The following is a 23,926-nucleotide window of genomic DNA, read 5'->3' as shown; positions in this document are numbered from 1 at the left end:
GGAAACTGCTCCTTTCATCCTGGACAAGCAGGACAGCCTGGGCTGTAACAAGCAAGGTAAAAGCAGGGTCTGCTGTACTTTTTGCAGGCAGTGGGCAGTGGTATTGAAGACCTGGTGGAATTCACATGGACTTCCTAGCAGTCAGTGTTTATTGAAATGCTGGAAGGAATATTAGGTGAGAATGTGGTCACTGAGTTATGGTCCAGGCTCTGAAACTAACTAGTCTGATAAATCTCACAGTGTAAATCGGATTCTTCATCCTGATGTGGGGTTGTAGGATGGTGTAGAGTGTTGAATAGGATTCCTCGATCTTTCATGTCCAACCTGAATATCACAATGTGGTCTTACGTGGAAACAGGTTGCAGGTAAAATCAACTGAAGATGAGGTCATGATGGATTTGGGTGGGCCTGCAGTCCAATGATGGGTGTGCTTAGAAGAAGTGGACATAGGTGCCCAGGAGGAAGCCACATGATGACGGAGGCAGAGATGAGCTGATGCTCACAAACCACCGGAGGCCAAGGACTGCTGGTCTCCACCGGATGCTGGAAGGAACAAGGAAGGACCCTCCCCCAGAGCTCTCAGAAGGACCACAGCCCTGTCCGTCCTTTGACCTCAGACTTCTGGCCTCCAGACTGTGGAAGAGGAGATCCAGTTGTTTGAGCGGCACAGTGGGTGGCCCTTGGCTGCAGCGGCCCCAGGACACTGTAGAGATGGACTCATCTCTGAGGTCACTTTCTGTTCTGGACCCAGAGGATGATCCCAAATGAAGCGGCATGCAAACAGCTGAAGCAGGCGCCTGGAGCCCTGCACCGGTGGAGACCACCCAGCTGCAATCAACTCCCACGATGCTCATAATCACTCAAGCAAGAATGGCATCTGTAAACAGACATTAAAAGATTCTCAATTGCACGTGTTTCTTCCGGGCAAAATTATATTCCCATAAACACTGCAGAAACGACTCAAAGAATTTGACCGGGGGGCCAGCCTGGAAACCACAGAAAGGGCAGAAGTGTGCTCAGCGCCCGTCAGGCTCGGACCCATCCTGCAAGCCCCGGGCTTCTCACAGACCCCAGGCACATCCCTAGGCTGTCCAGGTGTTTACTCTCAGAGCCTTGACACCTTACCTGGCCCCGCAAGTTCAAAGCCAGACTCTTACCAACACCTTCACGGGAACGTGGCCTGGGGTCTTTATCAGCACTGCTGATACGCTGTCTTGGGTCACCAGGTCCCTGGCCTGCGGGCGTGTGCTGTTACCTGATGTGTGGCCAGCTGTTCATGGGAGTCACACAATTAGGATGGTGATGGCATTGATGGAGAAGCAGAGAGATGGGGGAGGAGAGCGTGTCCTTTCCTGCTCACAAGATCCCCACCCCACATGCACTGCGCTGCCCAGGTGAGTCAGAACACACTGTAGAAATGGTCACTCCCTTCTCCTGGGCTTCCTGGGGTGCAGGCATCCAGCAGCCCCACTCCCATCAGCTGGGCTCGTGGGTCATGCCCCAAGCCAGCAGGCGGGCCCTGTGGGGCACCTGTGCCGGTTTTTGTGAGCAGATGGGGTTTGCTCACTTGTGGTCCATTCAACTGTCCCCAGAGGCACACGGCCAAGCTCATAAACCTGAGGATGTCACCTGAGGACTCACAGGCCCCTCCACCTAAGGGGCTCACAGGTCATCCCCACCTTGGTGAGAATTCTCGGGACTAGGCTTCCATGGCTTGAAATCATGATTTTCATGCCACGATTAGTTTCAGTATTGACTTCTTGGATGATTGTCCTTTCCAGTTCTTTGCAAAGATTCTTTAGAAAACAGCTCAGCGGGGTTGGGGGGAAGCAGACTGTGAGGGGACCCTGGGTGTGGAGCAGGCCCTGGCAGCCCCTCCAGGCTGCTCAAGCCTCGGGGTCCAGCCTTGCTGAGGCCTTATCTTCCCGAGCCAGTCCCCTGTTCAGACCCTGCCCGGGGCCGCCCCAGGCTCTGCTCTGTTGGTGGTGTGTTCTCTGGGATGGAGCTTCTTGCCGCTCTCTCTTTTCTGTAAGTCAGGCCATGTTGCCTTTTCCAGGTTTTGGAGGGCTCCCTGAAGAGTCCTGGAGAGTTCCAGAAAATTTCAGAGCCTTGACATCACCCACATGGTCTGGCTTCAAAGGACAACTCAGGGGACAGAACCCATTTGTTGTTGTTGTTTTTCAGCCGCTAAGTCGTGTCCAACTCTTTGCAGCACACCAGGCTCCCCTATCCTTCACTATCTCCCAGAGTTTGCTCAAACTCATGTCCATTGAGTTGATGATGCCATCCAACCATCTCATCCACTGTCACCCCCTACTCCTCCCTGCCCTCAATCTTTCCTAACATTAGGGTCTTATCCAATCAGTCAGTTCTTCGTTATCAGGGGGCCAAAATATTGGAGCTTCAGCTTCAACATCAGCATCAGTCCTTTCAGTGAATATTCAGGGCCGATTTCCTTTAGGATTGATTGGTTTGATTTCCTTGCAGTCCAAGGACCCCTCAAAGGTCTTCTCCAGCACAACAGTTCGAAAGCATCAGTTCTTCAGCGCTCAGCCTTCTTTTATGGTCCAACTCTCACATCCATACATGACTACTGGAAAAACTATAGCTTTGATTATACAGATCCTGTTGGCAAAGTGGTGGCTCTGCTTTTTAATACACTGTCTAGGTTTGTCACAGCTTTCTTTTCAAGGAATAAGCATCCTCTAATTTCATGGGCTATAGTCACCATCCGCAGTGATTTTGGAGCCCAAGAAAATAAAACCTGTCTCTGTTTCCACTTTCTCCCCTTTTACCTGCCATGAAGTGATGGGACCAGATTCCATGATCTTAGTTTTCTGAATGTTGAGTTTTAAGCCAGCTCTTTCACTCCCCTCTTAGGGCTTCCGTGGTGTCTCAGATGGTAAGGAATCAGCCTGCAATGCAGGAGATGCAGGTTCAATCCCTGAGTTGAGAAGATCCTCTGGAGAAATGAATGGCTACCCACTCCAGTATTCTTGCCTGGAGAATTCCATGGACAGAAGAGCCTGGTGGGCTGTAGTCCATGGGGTCACAAAGAGTCAGACACGACTAAGCAGCCAACACAGTGCTCGTTACCACACTATGATCTAAATTTCCCCTCAGTCTCTTGTCGGCACTGTCTCCACGTTCAGACTCCTCTCTGTCTGTCCATGAAGCCAGATCTTTCTTTTCAGGGCATTTTTGTAATCTGCCCTCCCAGGTCTGGGCTTAGGTCTGCCTCCCCTAAACCATAAGGTGACGAAGAGTTGGAGGTGTGCCTCTCAGGTGCTATCCTGCAATGTGGTCAACCTGGGTGCTGTGTGGACACAGTGGGAGCATCCCGGGCTCAGGTCCTTCCACCGTCTCCTGGGCATGGGCTCCAAAGGTGGGGGAGGGGTGGCAAGGCGGCTGGCGGCTCCGCTCTCTGCAGTCGAAGCCCGGCTTCTGACTGCGGCAGGACTGCTTCTCTGCTGCACACACTGCACATGCCTGGGATCTGCAGGGCTGACCCTCCGGGAGGGGTGGAAGATGTGCTGGGGGCAGGTGGGGGAACCCGGACGGCTCAGTCTGAGCCCTGCCCGATAGCACAGCCTTGTCTACAGAGCTCTGTGATGGGGGAGGACTACTTACTGGAAGCACAGCTGCCCCAGTGCCAAGTGGTCAGCAGGGGGCTCCCAGTGAGTAGAAGTCCAGCCTCTGAGGGCACTTGAGAGAGCAGCTCAAGGACAAGATGGGTCCACAAGAGTATCTGCCCAAACCTGAGACCCTCTTCCCACTTTAAACATTCAGGAAGGTTTTATCTTACCAGTCAGTCAGTTCAGTTCAATTCAGTCGCTCAGTCGTGTACGACTCTCTACGACCCCATGAATCGCAGCACGCCAGGCCTCTCTGTCCATCACCAATTCCCGGAGTTGACTCAAAATCATGCCCATCGAGTCGGTGATGCCATCCAACCATCTCATCCTCTGTCGTCCCCTCCTCCTCCTGCCCCCAATCCCTCCCAGCATCAGGGTCTTTTCCAATGAGTCAACTCTTTGCATGAGGTGGTCAAAGTACTGGAGTTTCAGCTTCAGCCATCAGTCCTTCCAATGAACACCCAGGACTGATCTCCTTTAGGATGTACTGGTTGGATCTCCTTGCAGTCCAAGGGACTCTTACCAGTACCTTCCTGTTAATTTGCTCCCCTATAAAACTCCCAGGATTCTTTTTAGTTGCAGATAATAGAACCCCAGGGACTTCCTGAGTGGCAAAGCAAAGAATCTGCCTGTAGTGCAGGAGACCTGGGTTTGATCCCTGGGTCAGGAATATCCCCTGGAGAAGGGAATGGCAACCCACTCCAGTATTCTTGCCTGGAGAATCCCATGGACAGAGGAACCTGGTGGGCTATAGTCCATGGGGTCGCAAAGAGTCGGACACCACTGAGTGACTAACACACACAGTAGAACCCCAACCCAAGCTCATTTCAGAAAAGAAGAGAGTTGGCTGAATGACTTAACTAGAAAGTGTAGGGTGAAGTGGCCTTCAGGAACAGCTGGATCCAGGAGCTCAAAAGCCATCACTGGGCATCATCTTATTCAGACTGATTCATCTGTGTTGGCTTCACTGTCAGGCAAAGATAGCCCAGGAGTGTTAGTCTTAGGGTCTCCTTGGAACTCCCAACCTGGAGGATCAGGGTCATTCTGGGGAGGACTTTGATTTTTGCACTTGGGTCACATGGCTGTCACTGAGCTGATTTCTGTGGGTGGGGAAACTCTGTCCTTACACTGGCTGGCCTTGGGTCATATGACCTCAGCCAGCTCATGTGATGATCTTGGGGACAGTGGGGCTGCAAAAACAACAAAAGCTGCCAAGCTCAGTAGGAGCCAGCAAGGAGGTCTTCCTAAAGGAGAGCGGAGAGGATTTGTTATCAGATGAAGAGGAAATTGGTCTCGGAAGGTGAAGTCCCCCAGTGCCTGACAGTCCCAAGGATAATTCGTTTTGTCATCCCAGGAGAACCTTCTTGCTTTGGGGGGCCTTTACACCTCATACCAGGGGGGTCCCGCAGAGCTCACAAGGGCTAGGAACACAGTAGGGGCTCACTACATGTCTGGGGTGAGGAAGCACACAGGAGACACTGCAATCAGCTGCATCACTGCCTCCTTGTCTTGTACCATCCAGGTCCATGCGTGTGAGACAGACAGATGGGCAGAGGGAGAGAGGGGTGTGCCCGGGGCCGTTCCCACCCCTGCTGCTGGGATATGGTGCCCTTTGGGGGTCTGGGCCTGCTGATCCCCCAGGTATGCAAGTTGTCTGAAGCCGGGTTCTTCCCCCTCTGCTCCCATCAGCTTCAGGTCAGGATCTACGTGTGTTTGACGCTAATGGAAAACTGTCTTGTGACTCGTGAAGTGGCCTGAGCGTGTGACACAGAGGGGGGCCAGCTCTCTGTGGGGAGGGCTGGGAGGGCCAAGCTCCAGCTGCCACACCCACAAGGCCAGCCTCAGGGCTCCAGCCCCAGGACCCTGGATCTTGACTCTCAGGAGGGTGCCACTGTCTGCCCTCCCAGCGGCCAGCTTGAAGGGGGCCGCCTGCAGCTGGCCCTGGCCTGGCCACCTGGGAATCGTTCCAGAATTTCAGGCATTTGGAAATAAAGCAGCAGTAGGGCCAGGTCGCCCCAGGGCCCCTTCCCCTAACCAGCCCATCGGATCAGTTGCTTAGGAGACCTGGAGTCCAGGGGACCTACAGGAGGCTGCAGAGAGATCTGAGGAGGAAGGAAATTTTCTCAGCCAGCACTTCAAACGGAAACCCTTCTCAAACGCTCAAAGCCAGGGCTTTCTCCTTTGTGATCTGTCTGTGTTTCTGGGTTTCTGGGGCCCGGATGGGTTGGAGATAGAGGTGCATTCCGTGCATTCATTCATTTGCAAATATTTGCCAAGCACCTCCTGGGGGCCCACGAGGCACCCTTCTCCTCCTCATCTTGCGTCAGAGAGCAGAACACAGAAACCTGAGCCTCTGTGGGGCTCGCGCCAAGTGCAGGAAGACAGAGGAGCAGAGAGCGAGTAAGAAGTGACTGAGCTGAGGAGGACGTGCGAAGTGCCGCGTGAGAGCAGGGCAGGGAGGACGGGGCGGCCTGGAGAGCATGGGCTCGCCTTTACCTGTGCTGCTGGGCGGGGCTGGGGGCAGAGTGGCAACACCTCCCACATGTGTTTTTAGGTTCCCTCGGCTGCTGCGTGGAGGACAGCAGGCGGCGAGGGTTGTGGGGGACAGCAGTGGGAGGCTTCCGCCTGCTCCGGGCGTGATCCTGGGGAAGTGAAGGGGACAGATCCCAGCATGCTCTGAGGACAAAGCCAGTGGGATTTCCTGAGAACTCGGATTTGGCCTGAACGACTGGAAGGATGTGGGTGGCAGGAGGGGAGGGCCATCACTCGCGATACCGGACGTCCACGTGGAGGAAGCGTGTCTCCAGTTTGGAGTCTGGACAGAGGGCTGAGCATTCAGAGGGGAGGCATTCAGGAGGCACAGTGACCGTTGACCACTGTAAAAATATATTTAATTCTGAGACCTATGCCAAGGCCACGCAAACATTTACCTAACACCCTGCTGTGACCCTAGGGAACTGTTCTCACGGTGTAGGGTCAGGACCAGGTTCTGAGTTCTCCCGAGGGTGAGAATTAGCCTGCGGTGGGTCACCTGACTCTCTACAGGCTGGGTTCTGCCTGTCAAAGTCCCTCTGAGAGCCCTGATGGCCACACAGGGCAAGGAGTGCTCCTGTGGCCGGGGTCCTGTAATACAGTGAGAAATGACAAGGTGAGACCCTCCCCTCTTCCCACCACATCCACGTGGGGCTGCACCTAGACCTCAGGGTGGAGAAAGGAGGAGGCTGAGTGTGTGTGTGTGTTCATGAGACGTCTTGTGTGAGAATCTGTGAGTATCACAGGTGTGTGTGTGTGTATGTGTGCATTTGAGTGTGTTTGTACTCAAGTCTGGCTTAAAAATTGACCAAGTGAACTCATGCAGAAAGAATCCGGGGTCAGAGGGCTGTACCGCTAGGCTTGGGATGAACATGTCCAGGTCCTGGGGGGGTGGGGGAAGCACGTGCCACCTCGGGGCTGGGTGTGGGCACTTGGCTGGTGGTTGGCACATTCCTCTCTGGGACTCACATTCCAACGTCCCCTGCAGTGGGAGGGCAGGCTCCACCCTGGACAGAGGAGGCTTGAGAAGGGGAACCTGAGAGGTGGAAGGCAGGGGGAGGACGTCAGCACCACCTGGGTGGTGGGTGGGGGACATCTGGGGCAGAAGGGCCTCAAGGGAGGGTGTACCCTTATCCCAGAGGCTACTTCCTGTGGGTGTCCTGTGGGGACCTTGGCAAATAAATAACCCACATAGGAGACGGTTGGCTGTGGGCACTGGAGCCTCCACAGGAAGTGTGACCTGTGCTCAATGGGTCAGGGAGGCACAAGGATGTGTTCACGATCAGAGTAATAGGGGAGCGGGGACTCATGGCCAACAGGACTGTTCTGGCCAGAGAGAATTTCCTGTGGGCAGGTAGCCCCCTCCATACACTGGCAGCCAGCCTGAAGGGGGATGAGGGGATGGGGGCTGATCTGTGCAGTTTCCAAAGAAAACTGGAGTTTGGGGTTGAGAGATCCCGTGAAATGGTTCCAGACTCTCTAGCAAAGGGCTTACCTCACTTCCAGCATGGGGGACATCATCACCACATTCATCACCATCACCACCACCACTGCCGTCAATATCATCACAACCAACCTCACTGTCACCATCCACCACCACCTCCATCACCTCCATCAAATCACCACCACCATCATCAAGTCATCACCGTCATCATCACCTCCACTACCTCAATCACCTTCACTGTCACCATCATCAGCATCACCACCACCATCACCATTACCGCTACCACCTCCATCACTTCCATCAACATCACCACCACCATCATCAAATCATCACTGTCATCATCACCTCCACCACCTCAATCACCTTCACTGTCACCATCATCAGCATCACCACCACCATCACCTCCATCTCCACCACCGTCACCATCACCACTACCACCTCCATCACTTTCACTACCATCACCATTACTGCTACCACCTCCATCACCACCTCCATCACCATCACCACCACCATCACAATTCAACACCATTACCACCTCCATCACTTCCATCAACGTCACCACCACCACCATCAACATCATCATCACCATCACCACCTCCACCACCATCACCACCACCGTCCATTTCACTGTCTGGTCACTACTAACTGGGGGTAATGACTGGATACTTCTGCTCACCCCGCATACTCCCTCCATCCCTCTGTGTCCTGCCTACACTGTGCTTCAGAGAGCTGCCCAGTATGTGGTGACTTTGCCCACCTGGCTCCTTCACCTCCTGGCTTCCAGCTGTGACCTAGCCAGTTAGAGGCAGGGGCAGGTCAGGACTGGCATGGAAGAAGCAGATGCGGGCCTTGCTGTGGTGACAGCTCTTCTTCCTGTGCCCTTCTAACTGGGGCTTCAATGTGCACAGGTGCCTTGATGCCTCAGCAGTCCTGGTTGTTTCCCTCAACCCTGCCAATACCTCTGAATTGTTCTTTTTATTAACAAATCTCTTCCACTGCCCCCACGAGTGGGCCATCTGTTTCCTGCTCAATTCTGAAAGATGCCAGTTGTGTGGTGTGCCAGGCAAGCTGCACTCATCTTGGAGAGCACCAGCAGCACCTGTACAAGGCTCCGTCATCACACCTGTACACGCCCCCATCGCCGCACCTGCACAAGGCCCCACTGTCACACCTGCACGAGGGTCCCACCATTGCACCTGTATGAGGCCCATCCCATTCCAAGTCTGTGTTCACAAGGGCAGTCTTCCTTCCCCTGACTCCCTGGTCCTGAAGCTGCACTGACTTCAGGGTTCCACACTGCTGTCAGCAGTTCAGACCCTGTGCAGAGGCTGAGATCTGGGTCCACAGCCTCTCTGTCTCCTGGGCTCTGGATAGGAGCCCCAAGGGCCTGCCCAGTTTATCTGAAGGGTCTGCAGAAGTGGGACGCGTTTCTTCATGTGGATAGGTTTGTGGGCCTGCTCCTTCCCCCAACTCCTGAGGTCAATGAACACATCCAGGTAGGATCAGTGGCTCCCAGAGGGGGCACAGACCTAGGCAGGGTGGAAATTGGTCCCCTTGGGATGAAATGGATGCTTCTGGAGCAGAGGTCACCCCAGTGGGGCGGGGAGCTGACCCAGGGATCCAGACTGCCTCTGGGAACCTGGCCTTTGCCTACAGGTCCTGGTTCATTGCCTTCAGATCTGAACCTCAATGTGACTGTGGATGCCATCTCTCTTACTTCCCTTGGGGGCACCCCTCTTCTTTCTCTTTTTTCCTTGGTGACAATAGTGACAAAAATCAAGACACATCCAGCACTTTCTGGCCAGCAGGCCCGTAAGTGTCATGGGGTGTGGGACGCTCACCCTTTCCTTGAGAACACTCAGCGTGAAAGCTGTGAAATGCACCCCCACCCCAGAGATCTGGAAGGGGTCCCCACCCCCATGACAAAGCTACGATGTCTTTGGAATCTCAGACTTTCACTTAAAATTCCCTCTCCCATTGCCTTCTCCTCCAGGCCAGTGGGCGCTCTACCCTGAGTGCTGCCTGGGAGCTCTGCTCACCCCTCCCCAGAACTTCCGGGTCTGAACCTCGGTCCATCAGACGCCAGTGGCAGATCATGGCATTGACTGGGTGACCAGACGACAATGTCATCGCCTAGCTGGCAGGCAGGGAACTAGACTCAGAGTCTGGGCTTGGCCAGTGAGGCGCAGGGTGGGGACCCAGTCCCTGGAACAAAGGCCTGTTTACCGGGGCGGGAGGACACCCACCGTGGGCCTGCCAGGCTCCGTGTGATCCACCCAGAGAATGACAATGGGCAGCCTGTGCCCCGGCCACCAGATCCTCCAGGGCTGCCTGGGCCTGGCGCCTGGACGAGGCAAGCAGAGAGAAGAGTGAGGAGTGGTGAGGCGTCTCTTTGTCCTTGGCGGGACCAGACACATGCATGTGAGGTCACTGGAGATGATGTTGGCAGAGCGCTGGGGCCCCTGAGTGGGGTGGGCGGCATAGCGGCCCCCAAGGCTGTTCACATTCTAATCCCGGGGCCTGTGAATACGTGGCCTCTTACAGCAGTGGGAACTGGGTCCCTAATCTCCTGCCCTAAAGCGAGAAGATGACTTTAGATTCTCTGGGCCGGCCCAGGGGACTCGCAGGGGTCTGTTACATGGGGGAGGGGGGGGATCAGTGCTGGAGAGATGCAGTGTGGGAACAATTTGATGCCCATCTCTGGCTGTGAGCAGAGGAGGGCTCCAAGCCAGGAGAGCAGGACTCCAGAAGCAGGAAAATCCAGGAAATAGATTTCCCTGGAGCCTCCAAGGGGAAACAGGCCTGCTCACACCTTGACTTTAGCCCAGTACAGTTTATGTAAGACCTCTGAAACTGTATGAACATAAACCTGTATCTAAAGCCACTCAGGCTATGGTCACGTGTTACAGCGGCAGGACCCTTGCACTGAGCATTGAGCCACGTGGAAATCTCGGTTCTGCTGTCTGGAGCGTGGGGCCAGGAGGCTGTTACAGCCTGGGGCTCCCCTCCTAAAACTTGAGGCTCAACACACCTCTGTTAAAGGTTGAGATCTTTAAGTGAGACAATACATCCCAGGCCCTCAGTGTAGCGACCATGCGCAGTAGAACAGCTCGTCATGGTCACAGCCAACCCCTTCCTCCCCAGGACACGTGCCCAGAGTACGGGTTCATCCGCTCAAGTGGATGCCTGGGTGTGCCGAGCTGGAACCCTGACCCCTGCAGCCCCACTGAGCCCACTCTAGGCTCTTTTGCTCCACTTTGTCATGGGAACCCGACCCTCCAAGCTGGGGTATCACATTGAGCTGTCCTTGGAGACGGAGCCCCAGCAGGGGTGGGGACAGAACTGAACACTCCTGAGATGAGGCCCCGGGCTCAGGCTGAAACGGAACTGCCGGGGTCCAGCCCCAGCAGGATCCAGGGGGTACCCTCGGGATGAACGGCGTCGGCAAGAGAAGACATGTGAGACCAGCCTTGATAGGGCCAAGTCTGTGATGGAGAGAGAGAAAGAGAGAGAGAAAGAGAGAGAGAGAGACCAGATGGGGGTGCAGCCGAGTCTGGCAGGGTCTGGCAATGCTTTATTTTTTACCGTAGCTCTTATACCCTAAGTTAGTACCTCTCTAAGGGGAAGATAGTTTAACATTACATCAGCTTGTTCGTCACGAAACCAGGGTGTTTTCTGCATACTTCCTTGTTTATGAGGGTCTTGTACATTATCTTCTGGCCTTGGGGCCCATTAACATTTTATGCAGGTTGGGTGAATGTAAACCTATTTTCTGTTTCTGTGGTGACCTTAACTGAAAGGTAGCAGTCTCATAGGGCAACAGTACAGAGTAGAAGTATAACCTTGTTAACATAAAAATTAATCCTTCTGCAGAAGTTGTCAGTTGAGTTTATCTAAGAAGTTTACCCCACACTGACTCTGCGACTTTGGTGAGGCAGCCTCTGCCTAGCACTCCTGGCTGACAATTAACAACCATCTCATTGTTACCACACTAGGGCTAAGCTCTTATTTTTCTAGATCTATAACTATATTAACAATGGTTTCTATAACACAACCTTAGCACATTAAGAGCAAAAACACAGCAAGCAAATGTTAACCCAATAGCTACTTTTAGAATAATTTTTCTTGTGTTTTCTAATAGGGCTTCCTCACCCCCCGAAGGGCTCTATGTCTATTAGGGCCTTCATATGATCAGGTTCTTTATGTTATTTTATGATTGGGGTATTATAAGCAATCATGCATATTAGTACCAAGGGCATAAACACATTTCCCAATCAAACTAAAATACCAGCAAAAGAGTTTAAATTAAAACACTCCTTTCACCCTGGATAATCTCATAAGATACCACCACCTGGGAAACTTATTGATGAAAGTTCTAAATTGATTCTTATTTGGAAAGAGATTGGGGAAGGCCTTCTGCCTGTGTCACAGAAATTAGGGAGTAGTCTATTGAAGCAATCATCAGAAAGACAGATATCATCTTTACGGTGAGCGCCGGGGTCAGCTTTTTGGAATCCTTGAAAACCTGATCTGCCTTGCCTGTCAGGTTTTCTTCCTCATGACCTTGTCATGGGTAGGGTCTCCTGTGTTGGCTCCCGACATGGAACCGCCTAGGGTGGGTGTGCCCAGAGTCTTAAACCCAGAAGACCTGCAGCAGAAGCTAGAGGATGGGTGGGTAGGCTGGAAAAGCCCACCCTGACATTCCCTGACTGGGGCATGGCCTGGGGGTTCATTACACAGAAAATTCACCTTGGAAACCGCCCAGGCCGTCAGCCCCGTGTGTGCCTGAACCCCATCAGAGGCACTTCTGTCCCATGAAACCCCGAGCTGAGCACCCCAGAGTGGGCTAAGACTGCTCCAGGGGCCACCTGGGGCTGTCCTGCGTGGGAAACCAGTGACCCCAGACCATGGCCATGGGGGCCATGTCCCGGCTCCTGCTCGCCAGCCATCAGAAATGTGAGGGTGAACACCCAGGGCCCAGGCAAGGGCCAGGCTCTGTGGGTTAAGGGAAGGGCCACAGGCCCTCCGACCCCTGCCCCCAAGGTCCTGCATTCCCTCGGAGGGCCCATCTGCCCATCTCTCATTTCTGGAGCCGGGGTTCCACTTCCCCCTGTCCCCTCCTCTCCCTGGGGTGCCCAGGAACTCCTGCAGCTGAGACACACTTCCTAGATGCCCAGAGGCTTGGGGTGAAGTGCGTCCATCTGTCCCCTTACCCTGAGCCCCAGAGATGACCCTGCCTGCTCTGGCAATGGCACCAAAGCATGCCCCGCCCCACCCTGAGACATCCTGGCCTCTCTCGGGTGCGGGGAGTTACAGCCTGCCCCTCCCCCTAGCCCAGGAGTCCCCACTGCTCCCACAGTAGGGGCCCCAGCTACAGGGCCTGCCCCACCCACTGCATGGCAGGGGTTGGAAGTGAAGCACGTGTGCAACTATTTGTGGCCAGATACTCTTCCCGCCGCTCTCAGCCTGGTCCCCCCCACCCCCGCCCCGGAGGCCTCCACCATGAGTCACGTCCACTCTGGGGTCGGGCAGAAGCAGCCTGGCCTGCTCCGGCTTTGGAGGCCACGCCCTTTAGAAGCAGGGCACCACCCCAGCTGGTGGCCTGGAGCAGGGGAGGGGAGGGGGGTCTGCCCTGCTCTGAGCAGCCCAGGCTGTGGCTGTCACCAGGCCAACCAGCTCCCAGGCCTTGCTCAGCCGGCTCTGTGGGCCTAGGCAGCCCACAGTGACAGTGCATCGCATGGTGTGGCTCAGAAGTCAGGGTCCAGGCTTAGTAGTGGCCAGCCCCACGCCCCTGCTGGCCAGAAGGAGCCAGGACTGAGGCCGTCACTTAGCAAGCCAGACCACTCAGAGGTGGACCCATCCGGAGATCACAGGGCCAGTGAGGGGCAGCAGAGCTAGGGAGCTGGCAGGCAGAGGGGTGGCCTCCAGAGGTATGAGCCACCCGGTGGGGTTAAGACAGACTCCTACAGTCACACCGAGCCCCTGCTCTCATCCCGTCCCAAACCGAGGCCTTCCTTCATCCTCCAGCCTCAGTTTCCTGATCTGAGACACGAGGCTAGGCCACTTAGATGCTGCTGCAGCTAAGTCGCTTCAGTCATGTCTGACTCTGTGCGACCCCTTGGACGGCTGCCCACCAGGCTCCCCCTTCCCTGGGATTTTCCAGGCAAGAATACTGGAGTGGGTTGCCATTTCCTTCTCCAATCAGATGAGCTCATATTAAAGACCAGGGACAGTTCTTCCTGCTAACCTGGTGGAGGGGCTGATGGTGGCCCTGAAAGAGGTGTCGGCCCAGACCCGAGCATGGGATCTTGCGTGGAATGTGGCCTCTGCCGGTGTGATTGAGGGAAGCACAGGGAAGAGGGCGTCCTGGATCAAGGCGACTCTAAGTCCAGTGACAGAGAAGAGACAGGCGCACATGGGGGCAGAGGTGGGCAAGGGGCACCAGAACCTGCTGCCCACTAACAGGAGCTGGCCAGGCCTGGGTCAGACCCTGCCTCATGGCCCCAGAAGGAGCCGGCTGCCCCCCTCACCTTGACTTCAGACATCTGGCCTCCTAGGATGTGAGAGAATGGATTTCTGTGGTTTAGCCTGCCCGGAAACAGCTACACCCAGGACACTCAGAGTGAGGGACACGCGGGTGACTCAACCCAGATCCTGTCAGGACTCTGGGCAGAACTGGGGCCAGGAGTCAGGGCTGGGGAGGGAGGTCCTCAGACGCGGTCCTGGCGTGCGGGCGGGGAGGGAGCAGACCATGGCCAGCCCCACTCACACCATGTCGTGGGGCATTGGTGACACGGGGCTGTTCTACACCATGGCTGACGGCAGCTCCAGCCCTCCTGTCTCCTTCTCCCTGTCTTCAGAGGGCACGGCACCCGTGACCTGGAGTGACCAGCCCAGCTGGCTCCTGTGCAGCCCCCTGAGAAGCCTGGCCTGCGGCTCTCACAGGCGATGGGGCCCCGAGGTCGATCGATGGGCCCGGGGTTGAGTCGGAGAGTTCCCGTGGGGTGCGGGATTCCCTTGCTGTGTCCCCTGCTAGGCCTACACCGTCACTCAACGGGGACGGGGGTGGGCAGGACCCCTGAAAACCCCTCCAACTGGATTCTTTGATTCTCCAAGGGGAGGGGAGGGCAGCCGGCTCCCCTGTGAACACGGGCGAGAGGGCCTGAGTGAAAACAAGCATTAGGAGAAAGATGTAAACAGTCCAGGTTTCCCTGCACCAGGCATCCAGCCCTGAGCTCTGCAGGGGCGGCAGCAAGCGGACTCGGGCCTCCAGGGGCCCAGCGTGGCTGGGGAGATGGCATCCCCCAGGCTGAGGGCACAGCATGCACTGCAGAAAGTGGTGACAGCGACTCCTCCCCACCACACTTGCTGCTTCCGGAGGGCCACTCTGAGCAGGTAAACTGAGACCCCACTGACACGCAGGGTGTCACCAAGGTGCAGAGGGAGGCGGGGTTCAGTCTGTCGAGTGTGGTCCCTGCCCAGAGGAGTTGGGGGTACCCTGTTGTCAGGAGTGCTCTGGAGGGTGCAGGGCTGTCAGAGGGACACCCCACTCTTTTCAGTGCAGAGCAGATTGAGGGGAGCTGGGGGGGACCCCTCTTCGAAAGCCTTTGTAAGGATCAAGTGTGTAGCCTCCGAGGTGACCCGCTCGCTCCTGCCCCGGAGCGGGAGGGGTTGGTGGCGAGGGGAGGGCTGGGGCCCACGTGTGGGAGCTGGGGAGCACCACTGACCCAGACCCGCTCTCTGCTCCCAGGAGACTGCTGGCTCACACCTGGGGCCCCGGGGCACCGAGGACAAGGTCTCAAAGCCAGTGTCTTCCAACATGCTCTAGCAGCTGTGGTTTCCATTCGGGTCCTCGGGGAATGAAATTCCTGAGGACCAATTCCAATTTCTCATCTCAGGGAAATTGTAGGTTTGCCATCACGGCCAGCCCTGCTTGCCAAGTCTCTCAGTTAGCTGGAGTCCTCCGGTAGCCGCAGGATGGCAAGCCGCTGTCCCTGGGAGCCCTCCCGAGCCCGCAGGAGGCAGACAAGCCAGCTTCCACTTCCTCCTCTCGGGGCCTGACCCCGGAGTGCTGGCATCATGGACACTGCTTTCAGAAGCCGCACTTGGTGGACGTGCAGCCCGTCTCTCTGGGGCCCTCTGGGCAGGCAGGGCCAGCGCCTGGGAGCTGTGATGTCACCTTGATTCCCTGAAGCTGCCAAGCGCCCAGCTGAAGGCCCCTCCCGGCCAGTTCGGCACTGACGCAAATCAAAAGCTTCCAGCTCTCCAAGCAGCTGCCACCCGGTCCTCTGCCGGCAGCCTGCGGTCCCCGGCAGGGAGGGCTCCAGCTTGGGGCCTGGCATTTGAGATAATCAGCTTCTCTTTAAAGGGCGGCCGGCATGGCTGTGGGGCTCCCTGGAGGTCAAGGAGAGTCAGCCTCTCAGAACTGCAGGCGAGGTCAGCTGTCCCACCTCCCCGTCCAGCGGGCGCCTGGGGTCCTTCTGGACATGGCTGCTGGCCCAAAGGCCAATAGGAGCAAGGGAGGAAGTCAGCTCTGGTGGACCCACCCCAGGGACGGACGGGGGCAGGGACAGGGCAGCCTCCGCCTGGGGTCGAGCAGGGAGGGATGGGGCCCCAGGTTCCTCCAGTCTCCTTCCACCGGGATGTAAACAGCAGCCATCTGGAGAGGCTCCCATGAGGCCTCCACTAGCCTTCCAGGCCTCTGTGAAGTCAGACCTTTCAGCTGATCCTTGCCAGAGCGGCCGACAGATGACACATCCGGGCTCCCTGGGGGGATGTGAGGGGGTGGGCACAGTGGTCATGTGGACCCAGCGCCACTTCCTGTTGTCTTGGATGATCGCCGTCCTGGGTCCTGATGGCCCTGGAGGAGGCCCCTCAGCCTGCCTGCTGGAGCATCTGTCCCACCTTACAAACAGGCTTACACACACACATGTGCATACACACGTACACATGCAGCAGGTTCTCACGAACACACAGGAGTGCAAGCATACATGTGAACACATGTATGTGTACCACGCTGCACACTGTATATGCACTCATGAGTGCACATGTAGACCCACACGCAACACACATGCTCATAGATGTACACATACAAGTGTACATACAGCATACATGATCACAAATACACAGGAGTGTGATCACACATATGTGTGCCATATTTACACAGTGTACACACACACACATGCTCATAGATGTACACACACACGTGTACATACAGCATACGTGATCACAAATACGCAGGGGTGTGATCACACGTGATCACACATATGTGCGCCACATTTACACAGTGTACATGCACACACATGCTCATACAGGCACACAGATGCCTGCACATGCATATACACAGCGTATGTGCTCTCAAATACCCAGGAGTGCAAGCACACATGTGGACACATGTATGTGCACCACACTGCACAGTGTGCACGCACATGTAGACCTACACGCAATACACGTGCGCGCACATGCACACACAGATACATGCGCGCTCACGCACATACACACACACACATACGCACACACTCAGGGGTCTGGCTGCCTTCCATTCCCAGGTCAGTGTTTGCTGTCACCGACAGGACACTTTCCAGGATTTTGACCAGTGCCTGCTCAATACAGGCCCCCCCCTCTCTTTCTCTGCCCCTTGCTCCCGCTACTGCGCAGGCGGGACCTGGCTGTCTACCCTGGATCAGCGGACTCAGAAGGACAGGGTGTCCAGGAGCCAAGGTGGCTGCATGGAAAGTGGGCAGTGCGGCAGCCGCTTGGGGTCCAGCAGCAGGCCCACGTGGGCAGGACGGGACAGGCGCCACGGACGGTGATGCCAGGTCCTGCCTCAGTGTCGCCTTTGCCTCTGCAGGCAGCCGACGTGGCAGGAACCCATTCCCACCACTTCAGCCCCACCTCAGGCAAATGATTACAGGGGAGGGCGGATGTGGCCATGTGGCATGCAGAGAAAAGCCCCCCTGGGGGCCGCCCTGCTTGAGGAGGGAGGCTACTGCTGACCCACCAAGTGGTCAGTCCTCGGAGGGTGGGACCCTTCCCCACGGAGCACCTGCTGGGGGCCGGGGGGCTGTGAGGTGCCGCCTGGAGGCCCAAAGTGTCTGTCACCTGGTGCTGTCCACGCGGGCCAGCTGGGCATGCAAGGGGGGCCTGACCTCCCCTCTTCTTATCCGGGGGCTCTTTCCCATCCTCATCCGATGGTAGAGACGCTACTGCTGCCCCACGGGGACACTCGGAACCCTGGGCCTGTGGCCGCTGCACAGCCTCCATCCCTGCCCCTGAGCCGGATCACCCCTGAGGTCAAGGGCTGGCGAGTCCCCAATCTGCCTGTTGCCGTGGCTGCTCTCCTTCCCCACCAGCTGCCCGGCCGCACTGTTCTGGGTGTTTCCACCAGCAACCCAGGGCTCTGGGCCCTTCTCCATGCAGATAGATGCAGTGCACGTAGGAAGGAAAGTGACCACGGTGAGAAGCAGACAGACCAGCAGGCAGAGGACAGGCTGGGTCTTGCAGGAGACCCCAGACTAGTGGGGCTTCCCAGAGTGTGGGTTGAGGCCCCCTGAACTGGACATCTTGCTCTGGGGTCAGGGGACAGCCGTGCATCATCAGGCCCCGGAGCAGAGCAGAAGGGCCTGCTCCTGAAGGCTTTCAGGGCCGGGTCAGCCTGGCTTCTGGGCCCACCTGGGCAGGGGTGTCGGGGGCTCCTGGGGAAGAGCGGTTCCCTTCCTGCAGCCTCCCTTCCGCTTCCCGCTTTCTGTTCTAGGGTGCAGGCTGCTCTTTGTTTTGGTTTTTTTCTGTTCTAATAACCTAAACACTTGGCACAGTCCGCCTCAGCTGATGGGCAGTCTGCCGATGGTCATGCTGTCCACGTGGCCAGGCTGGCGGCCGTCACGTGCCCGCGGGGAGGAGGCCGGGTCAGGGAGCCCAGCAGTGGAGCCCCAGGCACAGTGAAGGCTCCCGGAGGTGGAGGCGCCCCCTTCTCTTCCCTCCCCACGACGGGAAAGGGGTCAGGAGGGTTGAGCCACCCCTCCCTCCACCCTCCAAGGCGAAAAGAGCCCTGGCCACCAGACTCGCTCCCGATCCGAGGGCTTCTTCTCTGCTCCAGCTGAGCGAGGCTGACCGCAGCCAGCAGTCTGGGCTGTCCTGCCCACTCCCTGTCAAGCAGCAGGGGCAGCGCCCCAAAGCCTGTGTTCCCACACATTCCAACCTGCCCTTTGGTTTCTAAGACATAAATATTTACTCTTCCATTAAGAAAATAATCAGAAGTTATCCTTTAAATGAAGTGTACACACGGGTGCCCTTCAAGAAGCAAAGGCTGCTCTTGCTGAAGGTGGAAGGACAGAGGCAGCCTGGGCGGCTCTGGGAGCGTGGACCGGCCCTCCCTGGGGTGCCTCCACCTGCCTGAATGTTCTGGAAGCTCAGGCACCCGAGCCCGAGGCGGGAGGAGGCAGACCCGGCAGCTCACAGCCGAGCCCCTACGCCCAGCAGAGGCTCCACAGTGAGGCCAGCACCACACTGGGCCCGGGTAGCATAGGGGTGGGCTTCTGTCTGGGCATGAGCACTTCTGGGCCCCAAGTCTCCATAAGACTTCACTGGAGAACATCTGACCTTGAGAGAGAGAGAGAAGCTGTGCTTTGGCTTGAAAGGGTGTCTCTGGATCTCGGCTCTGCCTTGTACTGGGAGCACGACGGGGACAGTGGCTCATGGAACCAGGCTCCCCCAATTCTCTTTGTGGGAAATGCTGGCGTCCCAGCTTCTGTGTACCACGGCCCCCTCCCTGGTGGGTGAAGCTGGGGCCAGTGGTCCGGGCTGGGCCATGTAGAACCCACAGTGGACACTCTGCAGCCCTGCGTTCAGTGGCCTTGTGGTGGCCAAGCTGGAATCATTTACACACCGGGGAACTAGCGATTCCAGCTGTTTGTCTGCAAACCCGTTACCAGCACGTTGCTGGCTCTGGCCTTCGAAGCCCTCTCACCTCTCAACTCCGGGGGCCAAATCAAGGGCTGGAAAGAGTATCTGAGGAACTTCCCTGGTGGTCCAGCGATGAAGACTTACCTTCCAATGCAGGGGGCCTGGGTTCCATCTTTGGTTGGAGAGCAAACATCCCACATGCCCTGTGGCCAAAACAGAAGCAGTATTGTAACAAATCCAATAAAAGACTTGAAAAAAAAAAATGGTCCACATCAAAAAAAAAAAAAATCTTAAATGAAATGCCAGCAATAGGGAGCCTTTTCTGAAAGATCCAAAGGAACACCCAAGAAAACAAGCAAACAGTGACATCAACCCCCAGGCCACACTCTCTAGTCCCCAGCAGCCCTTCGCTGGAGGGCAGGCTCTCCTTCAGGCATGGGGGGCTGCCCACCCTTGGGGACACATGCTGAAGGGCCCCCACTCTGTGGCCTCCGGGCAGTCCTGAGCGTGCCTCCCACCCCCCACACCATGATGCGTGTGCCTACACTGTCTTGGCGTGCTCACTGCCTTCTTTACATATTTACAGAGAAGCCTGGGGCCTCTTTGGACCTGGGTGTGTGCAGTCTGAGGCCCAGCCCTTGCTCTCTCCCCCAGGGATTTCTATAGGATGTTCTACAGGATGCAATCCCTGACGGGACCCTGCTGAGGGAGCCCCTTGGAGGAGGGCGGGGACCCCTGTGATCTCACTCGGGCCCTTGAGTCACCTTCTGACCCAGGCTCCCCGTTTCTCCTATCTAGAACTGCGTAGGGTATCGTGCATGGGGAGCTGCTGCCCAGCAGGGGCTCAGGCGGGAACAGCTGCTGCTCCATCCTGACCATGCGATCCTGCCGCCCTCCCTGGACTCACCCAGAGCTTCCTGGGTCTGGCCGGGGGAAGGGTTTCTTTCTTTTCTGGCAGTAGAAACCAAAGATTAGGCAACAGACCACCTGAGTAGGGGCAGGGGTCCGGGATGTGCCCCACAGGAATAGTCGGGCAGGCAGCTGGGGACTTTTAATAAGAAAACCCTCGGGTGTGATCACATGCCCAACGTGGGGCCGTCCTCTTTATCCTCCTGGAAAGCGTGACTTCACCTGGAGGCCCTCTAGGCTAAGCTCTCCCTCCCTCGGGAAGCTGCTCTGTCCTGAGCATGTCTGGCTGGCCTCCCTGTCCTTCTTGCTCCTCCTGGGTCTCCAGCCTCCAGGGGACTGTTCAAAGGGTCTTGGACATTCTGCCATCCTCTGATAGTGGAGAACACCTCCACTTGTCCTGAAGACACAGTAGCTTCTTGCCAGGTGCCCTCTGCATTGACATTCTGGAAGGTTTCCAAGGGTAGTTGTTCAGCCGCTCAGTCATGTCTGACTCTTTGCAACCCCATGGACTGCAGCACACCAGGCTTCCCTGTCCTTCACCATCTCCCAGAGTTTGCTCAAACTCATGTCCATCAAATCGGTGATGCCATCCAACCATCTCATCCTCTGTTGTCCCCTTCTCCTCTTGCCTTCAATCTTTCCCAGCATCAGGGTCTTTTCCAGCAAGTCAGCTCTTCACATCAAGTGGCCCAAGTATTGGAGTTTCAGCTTCAGCATCAGTCCTTCCAATGAATATTCAGGGTTGATTTCCTTTAGGGTTGACTGGCTGCCTTCCAAGGGCAGGCATCCTGTGAAAGACAGCCTTGCCTCTGTGACTACACGGGTTCCAGCCATGCAGCCCTGCCTTGGAGCTCGTGGGACTGGGAGACAGCGTGTTTCGGGTGGGGCTACCGGGGTGGGGGTGAGCAGCCACTGCCTGGGGCCTCTGAGGCTGCCTGTCCAACAGCAAAAGATGCGCCACTCGCAACTCCAACTCCCAAGCCAGAGAGAGCTGCAGGTGGGTCGCACGTGGCCAACATCTGCCTCGCACAGGCCATCTGTCGTGGTGCGCTTCCGTGCTCACTCCAGATGGAGTCCCATGCCAGGGAGGTTGGGGACACTTGGCTCTGTCCTCCACGCTGTGACATCTGGACTAGTTTGAGTCAAGATGGAAAACAGATGGAATGTTCCCTAGATGACGCCGCCTCATCCCGCTTTCCAGTGGCTCCCAGACCACACTGAGTGGGTCAGAACGCTGTCCCTCTCCAGGTCGTAATACCACTCGGAGCGTGGTCCTAGAATGACCCTCTACTTGTACCTTAGGTTGAAGCAGATTCCAGAGTGCTCTGGGAGGGGGGAGGGGGTGGAGCTCGCATTGGATGAGTGGGATACTCTGAACCCACGTGTGCCTGCAGGCACTGAGGGCCACATCCCACCCCCACCACCTCCACATGGCTTGTAGCCCCCCTTGGACATTTCCCATTGGAGACCTGGCAGCAGCCCCCAGCCAGGCTTTATGGCTAGGACCGCAGGTCTACCCCTCTCTCCAGGATTCACCTGGGGGACAGTGATGGCCCCCCCACCAATAAAAACATGACCCCAACACCCCAGACTTCTCCCCGTTGTTCTCAAAGCACTAGGGGCTAGTCAGACTTCTGCCCACCCCCTAACACACACACACCTCACTACTCCTGTCCCGTCACCCAGGACTCTCAGGATGGGGTAAGGCTGGTCTCTTTCCTTGAGGAGCTCGGGAAAAGCTCAGCTCTTCTGGGATTCCCTCTGGAACTAGGTGGAGTCCACACTCACCCCTCAGGGCCGGCTCAGAGAGGGAAGGCAGTGACAAGAACCAAACACAGCAGACAGATTCTTCCCTAGTTCTCAGGCCCCGGCTCTGACCCCACTCAGCTGATTGCCTGAGAGGCAGGTGACCGACGGATGTGGCCACAGGATGGGAGGGACATCAGGGCCAGAGAAGCCTGGAGCCAAGAGGAAGAGGCCTCAAGGTCAGCAGGGCCACGGGGACCCTCTTCTGGGGGCAGAAGGAGGGACAGGATGCAGCGTCTGCTTTTAAAAGTTATGGAGCGATTTTCTTGTGTTTTAGGGGACAAAAATGCAGAGCATGAAAACCATGATTGCAGGGCTTTAGTCCCTACGGGCAAAGCTGAGTCAGTGGTGATGTTAGCCCCAAGTTGACCAAAGGGAAACCAGGAAATGAAAACACATCTTGGACCTGCTGAGACCTTGCTGTGGCCCATGAATGACGGAAGTGTGGGCAGCACGGAGCTGGCCCCGGTTTGCAGGCTGTTTCTGGAAAGGGCCAGGGAGGAAATATTTTAGGCTCTGTGGCCCCTCGGTCACTCACAACTGCTCGGCTCTGCCCTTGTGTCGAGAGAGCTGTCGTGGATGACAGGCAAAAGAGTGGCCGTGTGCCAATAAAACTTTATTTACAGGCCCTGAAATGTGAATTTTGTACAATTTCCACGTGTTGGAAAATCATCAACTCTCCTCCTTTTCCTTCTTCTCTTCTTCCCCTCCCCTCCTCCTTCCCTCCCCCCTCCCCTCCCCCCTACTTCCCCTTCTCCATTTCCCTTCCCTTACTCCCCTTCCCTCCCCCTCCTCCTCCTTCCAGCCATGTAAGTCTGTTAAACCCATTCTCTGCCAGAGGAGGGTTGGCTACAACCAAGTCAGCTCTGAGAATCCCATCCGATGCTCTCATTTACTGGTGAAGTGAGGGACCCACTGACAGGAAGGAAGGGACTTGGGGAAGTTCTGGGGGCACATGGTAGCAGAGTCTGGACCGGGGGCCAACCTCACGCTCCCCAACACTCATTGCTTCCACTCCTGGGCTCCTGGTGTGTGGTGGGCCTGTACCCCCTGACCTGGGCAGCACCCTGTCCCTTTGGGGAACAGGCCTGAGCCTGATGGCTCTGGAGGCCACAGGTCTCAGAGCCCAACCTTTGTGGACCCCAGGGACCTGAATGCTACCCCCGAACAACACACTGCCCCAGTTCCATACCCCTCCTGGCTGATGCAACTGGCACAGGAGTGGACTAGCCAAGCAGCACCGTGAGGGCATCTATGGGTGTGGGAGGAAGGGGCTGCTGCTCCTCTGGGGTCTCTAAGCTGGACCACCACACAGGTCTTAGGGTGCTGCAGCCAGGACCCCTGTCCCCAGACTCCTGAGAAGTCCCCTCTGCAGAGAGAGAGAGGACTGGGGTGGGAGAGAGTAGAGAGGCAGGGGAGACGGCGCCCCGGCTCAAGGCCCATAGATCCATCCCATCCAGGACTCCTGTTTTGCCATATTTTGACTTGGGAGTTTGTTTTCTGAAGTTCCATATCTCTAGCGTGCCCTTGACACTTCCTGAAGGAGAACCACATGAAGGACACTGGGCCAGAGTTCCTAGTAGAGCAGCTGTAGGGACGGGCGGGGCTGGGAGCTGGGGTGGGGGGCTGCAGGGAGGGACGTGAGCAGAACAAATGGAAACCCACACCCCACGGGACCCCCTCAGAGCTGCCCCAGGAG

At 56.6% G+C, this 23,926-nt stretch overlaps 1 long non-coding RNA gene across 1 annotated transcript; it reads right to left on the bottom strand.

Annotated features, from left to right (window-relative positions):
* On the bottom strand, positions 1–22,244 carry LOC133074008 (uncharacterized). Its single transcript, XR_009697075.1, has 3 exons — positions 22,082–22,244; positions 19,657–19,715; positions 1–877 (listed from the first exon to the last, which is right to left on the bottom strand). It is a non-coding gene; the product is annotated as an uncharacterized LOC133074008 (long non-coding RNA).
* Between the last annotated feature and the right edge of the window lie 1,682 nt (positions 22,245–23,926).

The sequence above is a fragment of the Dama dama genome, chromosome 19, assembly GCF_033118175.1.
Source record: "Dama dama isolate Ldn47 chromosome 19, ASM3311817v1, whole genome shotgun sequence".
Lineage (NCBI taxonomy): Eukaryota > Metazoa > Chordata > Mammalia > Artiodactyla > Cervidae > Dama > Dama dama.
The sequence above is the reverse complement of the archived record's forward strand: the minus strand, read 5'-3'. Positions and strand labels throughout refer to the sequence as shown.